The 15,008-nt window shown below is 53.0% G+C and overlaps 1 pseudogene; it reads right to left on the bottom strand.

Annotated features, from left to right (window-relative positions):
- Positions 1-3,819: 3,819 nt before the first annotated feature.
- On the bottom strand, positions 3,820-5,101 carry LOC101707143 (guanine nucleotide-binding protein-like 3 pseudogene; annotated as a pseudogene).
- Positions 5,102-15,008: the final 9,907 nt, after the last annotated feature.

Raw genomic sequence — 15,008 nt, 5'->3', positions numbered from 1 at the left:
TGAAAAGGCAGATATAGCTAAATAGTATCTAGGGCCTTAATCTCAGTTTTCAATGGGACAACTCCTTCCTGCTCAGACTAAATTTTCCCTGTGGACATGCTTGCTTCTTTCCTTCTCTTTAAAAAACCTGAGTTTATGTTTTCTACCCTCACTAGCCCTGGGCATGACTATTTGCAGTTATTTTTCATAGTTCCAGATAGCTGCAGTGGTTGCCTCACCTTTGTTTGCTTGGTGTATCTTGAATTGAACATAGAAGTTGAAGGATTCCCTGAGTTTAGTTCCGTCTTTGGGGCACACACAGTTCACAAGCTGCACCATCTCCAAGCTGGAGCCCTTGTGATTTTCTTCTTGATATCTAGGAGCCCTTAATTCAGTCAAGGCATTAACCCTGGTATCTGGCTTCTTATAAACACTTTCCTTGGCTAACTCTCTGCCTTTTCTAGAGCTTCGTTTGGGATATGTTTTCTCCCCGAGTGCAGAAAGATCCACCCAGGCTCTCCAAGAGCTCACTGGAGCCAGGTGTTTGGAGGAACAGGCCCTGCCTGGAGTGTGCACTCACTTCCAGGCCTGTGCCCTTTGGGGAGCTCAGGGACCTGCCTGGGGCAAGGAGAATACCAAGGGAGGTTTCCAGCGGTGCCCCCAACAGTGGGCTCAGAATGCTGGGGGTATGAGCACAGCATGGCCATGGAGAGGCCTGGCCACCTCCATTCCCCAGCCCTTACCTGTATTCCTTGTCCCCTTAGGAGCCGAGCCTTTGGAGGAAAAACCTATGTGCATTCCTGAATGCTATGAACTCCTCAAGTGCAACACATACGATGAAGAAAAATCTTGAGGTACATGAAATTGTCAGGGGTTTTGGGGATCCCCGTGTTGGCCTTACCTGGCCTCTGGGGAGGAGAATAGCAGGGCCTTTTTAGTATCTGACTGTCTTCTTTGGTCTCTTCCCATAGTCTCTCAAGAAGTATGTGCCTGAGCCCAGAACCCCACCCATGGTAAGCTGTCCCTCTGCATGCCCTGCAGGTGGTGCCCTCAGCCGTGACCTGACCTGACCCTCAGCCTCTCATTCTGCTTACAACCTGCGCCTGCTCTAGGTGCCTGTGGCTCAGCACCTCGCCTGAGTTCACACAGCTTGTGAGTGGTGCATCTAACATCATCTTCCTGGCTTTTCCACAGAAAAACCCTGTCACCATCAAGGACTGGAATGACTTCCGGAAGAAACTGAACTACTATCTGGAGAAGATCTTTTGTGAAGCGTCCACGTCAACGCGGGGCACCAGTATCCCTCCTCCATGTCGCTTTGTCCCTGTGTTTTCTCCAGTGGACTGGGACTGTTGAAAACAGCAGACCACCTCGATTCGGGACATCGCCCACACAACTCAAGACCAGAAGGATTTCATTTTCTCCTGTGCTGCCAGATAAATCATTAATTATCTAATTCCTGAGATGTGCAGCCCCCTGGCCTCGTTAGGTATTATTTCTCATTTTTATCCCATCGAAGCTATTTATTTATGTATTTATTTATGTATTTATTATTTTCTTCAATGTTAAGTGTATTTATTTTAGTAAAGGAGTTACTTCTTTACTCCTTCTGGAAAACAAAAACTCTGAAGGGGTTGGGGTGGGAGCCACGTTCATGTGTACCTTGGGTGAAACAGCCTTCTGGGCCTGTGTGAAAATAAACCAGACTCTGAACAACTGCGTGGTGGCCGGTGCGTCTAATTTGGCTCAGGTCTTCGTGACCATCTAGATGAGCTGCGAGTGCTCCAGGATGCAGCGAGGTCCCTGAGCTCTCTCCCCACGCACCAGGCACGGCTCTGAGCACTTGAATCCGGTGGGGTGCTCCCCTAGCGGTTATTCCTGACACTGCAGCAGCATCCCCAACTCCTCCATGGCTGCGGACCTAGCAGCAAAGAGGCCCGAGGCCCGGTTCCAAGCCTTCCAGGAGTCTCCTCCTCCCTGCCCTGCACCCGCGCCCCAGCCTCGCTTGCCTGATGATTTAGCAGCTCCCCTGCAGGCTTCCCTGCCACCAGACTGACAGCGGCACATATATCCTGGCAATCTGATCTACTGGGGAATCAGATTTGAGTTTTGGAAAACGTGAATTCGACCATGTTATTGTAGACAGCTAAGTTAGTTAGAAGTTAGACAGGGCGGCCCTCCAGAGAGTCAATACAGAAGATAACAGGCCCACTCACTCAAGGCCAAGTCTCAGAAAGAAGAACAACTACACTCACATACTTCCCCTAGGGATGAATAGCAGTGACTGATACTCTAAATAGACATCAACCACCTTCAGGGGGGGCCAACATCTCCCTAGCCCATTTCCTTTCCCAAAAATCCTTATTCATTCCATGATGCTCGCTGTGTGACTTGTTTTCTCATTTGATGCCCATTTAATCAGATTACCTGGGCAACTGTAATTGTAATCTTATTGGTTGATTATGGTTTTGGTCCACCTCATGCCCACCTTGTGATTTCCCATTGGATCCTATTAGTTGACTATGGTTTTGTCCCACTTTGTACCTGCCTCACCTCGTGGCTTTGCCCATAAAAACCCCCTGAGAAACAGGGTCCCGGGCAACCCACTTCCTGGGTGTCCCCTCTTGTCCCTCTCAGGAAGGAGCTGTCTTTCCCTCAATAAATATTCTTTAGTCTTAACCTCTATTGTTCCTAGAATTCATTCATCGATTTTAGAGAACATGAACTTGGCGTTTCAGTTATCTAATAGGTTCAGAGTTATAACATTTCCCTTATTTGGATTATTTACATTACTCGGTCCCCTATATCAGTGTCAGTCTGATACTTAATTCCTCAGTCCTCAGGGTCCTCTAGACCTTGATTGTGATGGAATCTATTTTGTTCGTATTTCTCCTATAGCTACGAACCTCATTGATGCTGCAGCCAACAGAAGCACTGTGGCTTCCTGGATGAACCACGCACATTTCATCACACCTCTAAACCTGTACCTATTTTTGCTTGAGCCTGGAATGCCCTTATATTGGCTCGGCATGCTGAGGACCAGCTCCAGGGCTGCCCACCTCTGGACTGTCTGCACAGCCCCCTGAGAGAGGAGTCAGCCAGGACGCACCAGAAGCACAGCCCTGTGACCCTGAGGTGATGGAGGTGGCAGAAACCTCAGCAACCCTCCTTCAGCCCTGTGTGGCCCCTGGCTCTCTGCACCCTGCCCTGTGTCTCCTCCTGGCTCCACTCCAGCGGCAGAGTGAGCCTTTCTCTCTCACCATGCTAGGGAGAAATATCACCCTCTAGATTCCTCAGGAGACTCATAAAGGCTCTGAGTGCTGAATTCACATATAAGGATCCTGCAACCCCTTTCTCTTTGCCACCTTCATCCATTCCTCCCTCGAGGTTATCAACAAGAAGCAGGCCAGCTGCTTGAACAGGAGAGGTGGAAGATTTGTTTGCTAAAAGCTCAGAAATGTATTTCTCCTAGTAACAAATCTTTGTGTATCCAAAGAAATCACTCTCCTCTTTCCCTGTCTGCACCTTTCCCCAGCCTGGCTCACTGAAGGCCTTGTAGAGAGAGGCTCAGCAAAGTCCTCTGTTGGACCTGATCTACGGAGTTGAGGATGCTGACGCAGTTTCTGACATGACCACTAGGGGGAGGTGTGCTGCTTGGGGAGAAGGGCTTGAGAAATGCGAAGGAGGCTTGAAGGAGGCTTGACTCTGGCCCCTACTCACTTCCTCTTGCACCTGGTGGCTGGTCCTGTTTCTTTCCTCCTTTCTTTTTTTTTTCTTTAATCGCTTTAATGTGTAGATGACACATATTCACAAAATTTACACAGCTTATGCCATACCAAAACTGGCACATTACATACATATAACACTTTAGCAGTTAGCCTGAAATGTCAAGAAAATCCTTATAGAAGGATAAGGTTCTGTTACACATAATCTGTGCTGAAGTCATAAGCATCATCCTCTTTAGTCTTTTCATGCAAGATAATAGAAGATCTTGTAGATGGTTCACCTGCTATAGGTTCCTCTGGCAGTGCCTCACTTGTCTCTTCTATAGGGGACATGTCTGAGATCCTTTCCTTATCTTCACTGTCCTCTCTTTCCTCCTGTTTCCCCTGTTGCCTCAGTTTTGGAAATTCAGATATGTCTTTTTCCTCCATTATTCCATTTGTCAGGCCGGAAGACCAGAAAAGTATGCCACTGGCTGAAGAAGGGCCCCGGATGGCTTGTATGTTGTGTGCATTATTCTTTTCCAGTTCTTCCAGATTAAAGCCCCTTTTCAGGTCTGCCACAATATTCTCATTAAAATGTGGAGGAGTCCAGAGTGTAGGGGGTTGGCAGTAGTAACCTAATGAAGCACCTGTCCACTCAGACCACAGCAATTTGGCAGTACGTTCAACATTTGGACTTCCACCTTTTTGGTGCAGACCTCTTCTTTGAACAAGATTAGTAAAAAATTCCAGAGAATTCTTATAGTCTGGAACATTGTATTTTAGAACTGTCTAGCATCAGCCTGGGACAGGATGGCACTGGCAGCCTCCAATGGCTTTACTACCTCAATACTTGCTGGACTCTGCAGAACAAGTGCAGTGGAGGAGTTAAGTGGTGACACAAGAAAACACGGACTATCTATGATTGTGATCTGTTTGTCCAAGGGAACAACCTGCATGCTCCTTGTAAGCCCCGTGGATATAGCAACATTACATATTCGTTCTTGTTTTAAACTATTAATGATGATGCTTTTCCCCACATTTGGGAAACCAATCACTCCAACCTGGATAGGCTTGCCCAAAGTCTCTTGAAAACCTCCAAGAAGTTTCAAAAGGCCCTCTTTGCCAAAGCAGACTTTACGTTTGAATGAAACAGCTTTCTTCTTTACCTTGGTTATCTTCCCTTTATCCTTTGGATTTGTAAAGGCTTTGAAAACCACTGTTGGCAATTCTTTCATCAAATAATTGAGCCAATTCTCCAAATTCTCCTCTGGTACCAGATCTGATTTATTTAGTACGAGTATCAGCTTTTTATGTCCACTCTGGACAATCACCTCTTCTACCTGAGGACACCTGCAACCAAGAGGATCTCTGGCATCCAACACCTCTAGCAAAATATCTGAGGCCTCGATCACCTGTCAAGGAAGAACAACTGTAACAGTATCTCTTATTCTGGGAATGCCCTTAATATGAGCCTACTAGTATTATCTACCAAGCAAGGAGGTGAGCTCAGAGTTGGACCTCATGTCTTCACATGGTATGAAGAATAATGAAATGCTCATCATTTCTGGCTGGTCCTATTTCAATCCTGGCTGATGCAACATTTGTGTCTACCCTTATGTTCCCATGATGAGTCACTTCTTGTCACCCACCTCTTCTGCCCCTGGCTCTGTGGTCCTGCTGCCTGCTGCCCTGCGGCCTGATTTGCCATGCTTCTCCCACACGCAGCCTGCAGGGAGCCCAGAGCCAGTGATGCGCTGGAACCAGCTCATACTGGCTCACAAAGCCAATTTAAATCTTAAAAACAGACAGAAAAAGCCAGCTTGCTGGGGGTGGTGCACACACCTGTGGTCCCAGCACTCTGAGAAGTTGAGGCAAGAGGATCGAAGTCTGAGCCCAGCTTGAGGGAGTTAGCAACTTACCAAAGCCCTGTCTTAAAATAAAACAAATGGAGTCCAAGACACTGGGTTCAATCCCCACTGGGGGTGGGGGACAGCTACCAAACTATCTGTAGCTTGAAACTGGCCAAACTGAGAGTGTTTACACCACTGAAACTGGCAAACACCTCCAAGCCGAGTCTTTGCCCTGGGAGTCTGTGGAACTTGGAGTGTGAGGAAGCAGCCACCAGGCCGCCATTCTGCTCTTGCCTGGCTGTCCTGCTCCTGGGCCCTGTCTCGAAGCTGCTGGCTTTTGGTCCAGGGGCCACACTATTTCCACCGCATGGAATGCAGGCTGCATGGCACTATATTCCTCAATGCCTGTGAGTTCACAGTCAGCACACGTTGGCTGAGCACCTATGCGGCAGGTGCTGTACTGGATGCTGAGATATAGCACTGAACTGGTCAAAATGAGGGGGTCTGGGAAGGCCTGTCCAAGGAGGTGACACATAGGTTGAGACCCGAATGACAAGAAAGTGCCGGTCATACGACAATCACAGGGAAAAGAGGTCTGGATAGAGGGAACGACAGATGGAGACGGAAACTGGTTGGGAGCACTCCCCAAACAGAAAAAGACCTGCAAGGAGTGAATTCTCGTAGGAAGCCTACAACTCTCCCTCAGTCCACACCTCCCCTCCCAGGCAAAGGTCAGTGGTGGGGTCAGACACAAGCCTGGTGCAGGAAGATGAGCAGGTGTGGGGTCGGATAGACCAGACCCACAGCTGGAGCAGGAGTGGCAGGTGGGAGCGACAGGTTGGAGATGAGAATGGGCCTTTTAGGGTATTCTGGGGTTCATCATTTCCCTTCTTCTAGAGTGAGCCACGCCTACAGCCAGGTAGGGGTCCGGGATGAACAATGGCCCAGCCCACTCAGGCTTATCCTTGACCTAAACCTCAGACCCTGCCCACAGCCGGCATAACCTGCCCCAGGCACAGCCAGTGCTGTGGCCCACAAACAAGTGGTGGAGAGTTCTTGGCCAGGTTAGGGGAATTCCTACATGCTACAGACTCAGTCTGTGCACGTATCCCTTCTGCCACCCCAACTCCTACACTGAAACCCAATCGCCCGTGTGATGGCACTTGGAGGTGTGAATGGGATCAACGCCCTTTAAGCAAAGGACCCGAGTGAGGTGCCTTGAACCCTTCCTCCATACGAGGACGCAATGAGATGGCTGTGTATGAACCAGGAAGCAGGGCCTTACCAGCAGTCCGACCTGCGGCAGCAGGCAGCAGTCATGGTCGGGTCAAGCACAGCCCCGGTGCAGGAACATGGGCAGGTGCACAAGGCTGTGTATAACTTGCCTTGACCTTGCACTTCTGAGCCTGACAGAACATTTCTGTCATTTAGGAGCCATTTGCTTACGGTAATTTGTCGTAGCAACCCAGATGGACTGATGCTACATCATGCTCCGCCACTGCAGGGAGGGGCCGGTGATTTCCTGCCCCAACGTGAAGCCCAAGTGCTCCCAACCCACAAGCGGCAAGCTTCGTGTATTTCCTCCCAGCCTGCCCAGGTTGTCCTTCCGGCCAGGTCTGTAAGTCAAATTGGCACCAGGGGGCAGCAACATCCCATCACAAAGCCCAGGGTGTCCATGGGTGCACCAGTGAGCCCACCTTCCCACAGCCGAAGTGTCTCTCCAGGGAAGCGCATTACATCCAAAATTTTACTTTTATTTTAACTTTAAAAATATAGCTATTCAAAAAGGTCCAAAAGGGTAGGAGAAGTGGGATGGGAAGGGGAAAGGAAAAATTATGAGAAAAGGAAAATATGGAAACAAAGTCTTTGTAAATAGGGAAGGGAGCACAGGAATGGGGAAAAAATAAGAACCAAGATCCATCATGTACAGGTACAAGCACCCAATGATAAATGTAAACGTACTGTATACCTAAAATGTACCATAAAAGGATTTAAGATACATATATATATATATCTTCACTAGAAGACCAAGATGAGAGAGCATATCTGCTCTTCACTAAAAATTTTGGAAGTGCAGAAGAACAGAGCAAAGAGAACATTTCCAGAAGGCCAAGTGGGTAACGAAAGGCAGGCTGCAGGGAGGCCTGGGCAGCCTCGCTCCAGGACACAGACTCTCCTGCTCCAGGAAGGGCCCTGCTGCTCCATTTGACTCAGTGCCACAGACACCCTGAGGACCACGGCTCCCCATGGATGGGGTTGGCGAGAGCCGGGTCGGGGCTCTGGGGCCTCCTGGCAGTCTCAGCCCACACAGCGTAGCGGGGCTGTCACAAACCCAAATGGACGGTGGCTGTCTGTGGGTCTCAGCAGAGGTGCTTTCCCAAGGATCCATCTGACAGCAAAAGCAAGGGCGCGGCGGTCTAACAGGGCAAGGTAAACTGAGGCATGAGTCTACCGGGCAAAGGGCTGGGGGTGTGGCTCAGTGGCACTGTGCCTGCCTGGCAAGCGCAAGGTACTGAGTTCGATCCCTGGTTCTGCCAAAAATAGTCTGCGTGGCCCAGAAAGCCAGTGTGGTCGGGAGCAGGAGACTGGGGGGGGGGGGGGGGGGGGGCCCTTGGTCACTGCCTTTGCCCTGGAGTCCAGCCAGCTGGGCCTGAGCGCTCTGGGTCTCGCCTGGTCTCTTCCCCTTTCCTCCTTCCTGGGTCCCGGCCAGCCAAGGCCAGGTGAAGGGGGCGTGTGTCCGAGCATTGCCTGAGGAGTGGTGGCAGTGGGCGTGGAGGTCGGATGGGGCCGTGACAGACACAGCACTTCACACAACAGGAAGGGTCCTGAGAGGGTAGAGGCGTTGGGGGAAACCGCCCAGCCCAGCAGTGGGGATCCCTGTCCAGGAGGAGGAGGGGACACAGCAGGAGACACAGGCGCAGGTGGTGTGGGCCGGGGTAGGTAGAGCGAGTTCTCAGGATGGGGAAGGGCTCAGTTTCCCCTTTAAAAACCTCCAGTCAGGCTCATGGAGTAGAGATGGATCAAGCGAAGCTGCTGCTGCCCTCCTGGACTAAGAGGGGACTCAGAATGTCCCAAGGGTCTGATAAAGGCCACGGTGGCCCCCAGGGTACAGATGGAGAGACAGAGGCACAGAGAAAGTACGGGAATGTGACTCCAGAGCCTCTGAATTCTTAAGCAACAGTGCTTGAGCCAGAACCCTTTCACCTGACCCAGGGCCCTCCCGGGGTCTCCTCTTCCCTGGACCAGGCGTCCACTGGCACCTTCTGGCTCCACAGTCCCGTGGTTTCCTCTCCCGCTCACCTAACCCTCCTGTGGTTACAGCCAAGATGCTTCATGTGCCAGTCTGTTCCCTCCTCCCAGCCAGCACAGCTTCGATCCAGAGGGGTGGCCCCAGCCTGTCCGAGTCTCCCATCCGCACACCCCATGGGGAGAGGGGGAGCAAGGGGGCACTCAACGTCCACCTCCAGCCTGGGCTCTGCTGGGACTCCCTTCTCACCACAGGCCCTCCCTGTACTCCAGGACCCACAGAACCCTAGTCCCAGGCCTCCTCAGCCCTGGCTCCTGCGATTGCTCCAGTAGACACTGCGCTGGGCCATCCAGGAGGACAAGCAGGCTGTGCCAGAGACCAGGCAGGGCCCTGCGGACGGCTGGCTGTGACGGTGCACAGAGGCCAAGGGAGGGCAGGCCAGGCAGCGGGCAGGTCTCCCTTCCTTCCCCTCGCCAGAGCACATGCTGCGCCAGGTGTGTCCTGGCCCCTGGGCTGGGCTGGGGCTCTCCTGACCACGGGTACAGAAAACACCAGCCACCGCTGGTGGCGCTGCCCTCCATGGAGCTGTGCACCTTGAGGTGAGTGGGTGAACCCCCCAGGCCAGGCTCCCCGCCCCTCGCACTGATGCCTGTTAAATGTGACTCCTGCTCTCCCCAGCTAAGGCACAGGCTGGCAGCCCGGGACCGGGCCCAGCCAGCACAGGGAATGACTGGGGGACAGGCCCGGCCGGTGGCGCTCTAGGAAAATGGGAGCAGCTCCGCTGCTTTGTGGTCTGGGCACCCAGGCTGCCCTGTAAAGTCTACTTCCTGGGGCTGGGTATGGGGAGGGGCTGAGGCTCTGAGGGGCCCACATGGGACAGTCCCCACCCGTCAGGTGCCGGGCCCAGGGCAGCGCAGCCTTGGGAGCTGGTGAGTCCCTCTAAGTGCTCTCCTCTCTGTCAGGTAAGTCTGAGGCTGGAGGCAAGACCCCAGGCACCCAAAACAGCAGCCCACCCCCGCTGCGTAGCCAGCTGGGAGCAGTGTGCGGAAGCGGAAGCACCTTCACATGCACATCTCCAGGGCATCGCCCCAGCAACCCCCAAGCCTCCGTCCCCGTGTGGAGCTGAGCTGGGCTCAGGTAAGAAAGGAGGCTGCCCGGGAATTGGGGGGGGTCCCTCATAGGGGTGTAGCTCGAGGGTGTGGGGACCAGTGTGAGTTTGGAGGGAGGTAGTTAGGTGCACACTCCTCCTACACCAGAAACCACCCCCAACCCTTCTCACCAACAACTTCCTGCTGGCTGGGGTCAGACCTCTGGACCCACATGGCCACTACCAACCGAGTCATCCTGGAGGACCCCCCCACCCCCGCCGTCTCTCAAACTGACTGTGTCCAGTCCGGCCTGGCAGAGGCCTCGAACCTCTCTGTGACTTTGGATCCCCTCCACCGCAGCAGTGTTCACCCAGCAGCCCGGGCCGGACCCTGAGCACGGGCTCCTCGCTCACCTGCCCCACGTCCTCATGCCCACAGCCCTGCCGAGGCCTTTCCTCAGCACTCCTCTCTCATCCCTACTCGGCCGCTCATTCCCTGTGCACACTCTGATCAGGACCTTAACACTGTGCCCGAGTCAGGGCCTTGTCGTCCCTGTCCCCCTCCCCATGGCACCACAGACAAGGGCCCTTTGAGTTCCGGGGACTTGAGTCTGAAGCAATGTGGGTCCTCCTGGAAGCTTGGCAGAGCCCACCCATGCATGGGGTTAATCTCCCTCAGGTCCGCCCAGACCAAGGGACTCATCGGTGCTGGGGGCCTGGGGACGCTCAGGAAGCAAGGCCATTGTGGAGTTGGGCCAGGGCAGCCCCGACTTTTTTGAGGTATTCCTTTGGGGACCAAGACAGAGGGCACAGGAGGTTTCAGCCTGGAGCTGAGGCTGCAAAGGCCTGAGATGCTGCTCAGGTGTCCGGTGCTGCCAGGAAAGGTAGCAACACTTTCTTGGAGCAGGAGATGCCACTGAGGGTGCTGTGCTGTGCCAGGGTCTCCTCAGAGTGATGCAGGACCCCATGAGCCCCAACTGTGGTGGCTGGGCTCTCCACCTCACCAGGTCTGTCCAGAAAGATGCCCTCTAGAGGCAGGGGTGGGCGTGGTGCTGCTGTTCCCCAAAATCCCAGAAAGGCTGGGCCCTCTGCTCAGCTTGGCCTTCAGAAGCTCCCAGAGTGGGAGATGTCAGAGCAGCACCTCATCCTAGGAGGAGTCTCCCACAAAGTTTCCTGGGATGGGCAGCTGCTTCCACTGACAGCTAGTGGTAATTTACCCATTGCACAGATGAGGCAGGTGAGGTCAGGATGGAGGGACTTTCCTGGGCTATGCGGGAGCCAGTGGTGGCTGACAAGGGACAAGAGCCCAAGCCTGGGTGGCAGAATCTGCTGGGGGAAATCCTGCCTTCAGCCTCTAGAGGTCCCTGGGGCAGTCACAGGCCACTCCAGCCACCCTGTCAGTACCCAGCAGGACTATCCCTTCAGGAACAGCTACCCTGAGGGGACACTCCTGCTTGGTCCACCCCTCTGCTAGTCCAGCCAGGTGACCAGCATTTCTGATGTTGATGCCCAGGGTAGTAGAAACCATCACAAGAGAGGAGCAGATTAAGCTTTGAATCCAGGCCCCGCTGTCATCTACTGTGGCGACAAGGGCCTCACTGATCTCCCGGATCTCAGCCCCCCCCCCCCGCCCTGAGGACAAGGGCCTCCGCAAGGAAGAATCAGATCATCTGAGATGATGGGTCCTGAGGGACCCGGGGGACCTGTTTCCTTCCCCTGTAATGACTTCCTCTTTCAGTGGTAAGAATCCTCCAGAGCCTGTGGGGAGGGACGCTCACAGAAAACTCCTCCTAGAGGATGTTCTCCTGACCCTGTGGGGGGGCCGAAGACGGTCACTCCACCCATCTGGCCCCTGCCTCTGCCCCACTGGGGGACCTGAGTCAGCGCAGCCGACCTGATGTTATCTATCTCTTGCCACTTCTTTCCATGTATGCAATCTAGGAATGCCTGCCTGTGTCACGGCCTCAGCCCCAATGTCCTATTTCCAGAAGAAAGATGTGTGGCTGCCCACAAACCTCACTGGTAAACCCAGGATTCTGCCCTGTGCATGCTGCCTTCCTCATCGGCAGGCCGAGCTGCTGGCCTGGATCTCTCCTTGTGGCCCTCGCTTTCTTTCCCCTCTTCCCACCCCTCCCCAGGACCCTGCGGACCTGCCCCTTGGTCCTCTGGGTCCACACCCTTGTGAGCTTCGGTGATTCTCTTACTCAAAAGCACACTTTGGCAGGGGGAGTAGACTGGCCTTGCTCTCCATCAGTGGGGTTACAGCGCCCATGAAGTAGGAGCCTGATGGTTTCCCATCATCCTAGGATCTGTCTTCCCTGATGAGAACCTGGTAGGTGCTCAGTAAATGAATGAAGCTGAATGTGATGGCACACGTCTGTAATCCCAGCACTCTTTGAGGCTGAGGCAGGAAGATCATGATTTCAAGTCCAGCCCAGCCAATTTAGCGACTAAGACCCTGTCTCAAGATTAAAAATAAAGAGTTCGAGGCCAGACCACCCTGAGCTACACAGTGAGTTCAAGGCCAGTCTGAACTACATAGCAAAACTGTCTAAAAAAAAAAAAAAATTTTATTCCCGAAGTCTGACACCAAAACTATGCCCCAGCTCTCTATATGCTGTTTTCATTGCCCCGTCAGGCAATGGAAATCTGGAAACCAGAGAATTTGGGTAGGCATTCAACCTTTGTCTCTATCAGCCAAAGGGCTCCAAGGCAGTATGTTGTCACTAATGTTTGGAAGTGAAAACTGAAAGAGTAACATGCAAAGATCAGTGGCACAGCAGCTCCTCATGCCCTTCAGGAACCCTATACTTAAAGTAATACTGATTCCCACAATGAATGTGATCATTATATACTGCAAACGTGTACTAATAAAAATTTAAAAGATTTAAAATAATATTAAAGTAATACTGATAATAAAAAAAAGATTAAAAATAAAAAATGGGGCCGGGGATTTAGCTCAGTGGTTTCACCACCTGCTGTGCAAGGGCAAGGACCCGAGTTCGATCCCTGGTAAAAGAAAGAAAGAAAAGAAAGAAAAGAAAAGAAAGAAGGAACAAAGAAAGAAAAAGAAAGGAAGGAAGGAAGAAAGGAAGAAAGAGAAAGAAAGAAAAAGAAAGAAAGAAAGAAGGAAAGAAAGAAAGAAAGAAAGAAAGAAAGAAAGAAAGAAAGAAAGAAAGAAAGAAAGAAAGAAAGAAAGAGAAAGAAAGAAAGAAAGAGGTGGGGCTGTGACTCAGTGTGAAGGCCTTGGGTTCAACTGAAAGAGAGAGAGAGAGAGAGAGAGAGAGAGAGAAGAGGGGCTGTAGCTCAATGTGAAGGCCCTGTGTTCAATCCCCAGTACTGCATAAATAAAAAATAAGAAATGAGTGAATGAGTAAGTCCACTACCTCAGTGAGTCCTTTCAGGATTCTCTTTCCTAAATCTGCCTAGACTCTCTCTCTTCTCTACCATACCTGCCTGTAAAACCCCAGGCCTCTGGGCCCGAGTGCTCTTCTCCCATCTCCTCCTCCCTCTCCCACAGCCCAGCACGCCCACCCGACTTCTCCTTGCTCTTTCACATCACAGGGAAACTGTGCGTCCCAGGAATCCCTCCAGTTCCCTTGGCTACCAGAGCTGGGAAGGTAATTCCTTGAGCTCTCTCAGTTCTGAAGGTTCCCCGCCCCAGGCTGGGCCACAGCACGGGAGGGTCCACTGCAGCCTACCTCTCCGCCAGCCTGAGGACCTCAAGAGCCAGATGTGCACGCCGGAGGGAGAGCCCCATCTGCCTCCTCCCAGCACAGGGTCTGGCACAGACGGGAAAGGCTCGCTCACCGTTGGAGCTGTGGCGACTCGTTTTCAGGAGCTCGGTGACCTTCCATCCCAGAGGGGCCACACCAGTTCTTGCTGGCTACCAGCTTAGCCACTGCCCATGGCTTTCCTCCCCACCTCCAGCCTCCAGGCCTGACACAGACCTCCACACCATGTGGCTTTGGCAGCTGATGCCCCTGTCCCCTTTCATGTCCGCTGCAAGCTCCTTGGAAGGAAATGAACATAGCACCTCTGGAAAGGTGAAGGAAGGGTCAGGGCCACATCCAGCCTGACCACCCAGGAGTGTCCCATTAGGCTCTGAAAGGCAGGGCTAGTCTCAGGGTGGGCCCCCAGCCCTGCCAGGGAACCCCACGGAGGTCTGGAGGACCAACACCTGGCTTTCCCAAGCAGGGGAGCGAAGCCTCACCTTGCAGTGACACTTTCTGGGCCACAGATGCAGACCACAGTGCTCAGGCCATGAGTTCTACCTGCTGAGGGCCCAGAACAGCGTCCTTACTTATGCTGACCTCACTAGGGCACCCAGAGTGGGGAGCTTCTCCCCATCGGAGGGGCATCTCCACAGCCCTGGAGCCTCTTGCAAAGCACCTGACAGGAATCCGGGGTCACACAGATACACCCTAATGTAAAGCATCCTCCCCTCCGAGATGTAACTGAGTGCAGACTAGTCCCACCATACTGACACGCTCGCACACAGAAATGGACATGTGTGGACCCACAGCCCTGTGGCTTTGAAAGTTCCAGCATGGGGCAGCTTGAGCCAGATCCCTTGTGCAAATACAAACTCATGCTGTCTTCTCCAGAACCCATTGTGAAAACCAAACACTTGTTAGCCCCTCAAGAGCCTGTAGTTGTTCCAGAAGCAGTTCCTGCTTCCACAGAGGCGCCTCTGGAGCTGGACATGGGCTGGAGCTGGGACCGTGCAGGACATTAAACCTGGAAGAGCTTGCTAGGGAAGCCGTAGGCCCTTGTGCCTGGTACGGGTGCAGCCACAGTGCTGCCGCCAGCCCTAAGGTTCTAGGTGCCTTGGGGGTGGCTGCATGTCCACGTCCAAGGGCCAGGGCACCCTACAGGGGGCAGTGTGGCTTCCACAGCTCAGAGGAAGTCACTCAGCCAGGTGGCACCTCAGCCAAGAGTCAAACTTGCCAGGGGCTGAGCCCTGGCCCACCTCTGCAGCTTGAACATGGCTATGTAAGCAAGGGCTGCTGCATGAAGGAAGGAGCAAACACACTGCAGTCTTGCCCGCTGGATGCGCACTTGGCTGTCATGCCCTCTCACGGGGCAGTGATCCTCGGCTGGGCTGAGCTCACTGACTGCTCTGGCTCCTTGGAGAG

This window comes from Heterocephalus glaber, unplaced genomic scaffold, assembly GCF_053883595.1.
Source record: "Heterocephalus glaber isolate CG9 unplaced genomic scaffold, H.glaber_assembly_v1.0 deba00001606, whole genome shotgun sequence".
In the NCBI taxonomy this organism is placed as follows: Eukaryota; Metazoa; Chordata; class Mammalia; order Rodentia; family Bathyergidae; genus Heterocephalus; species Heterocephalus glaber.
The sequence above is the reverse complement of the archived record's forward strand: the minus strand, read 5'-3'. Positions and strand labels throughout refer to the sequence as shown.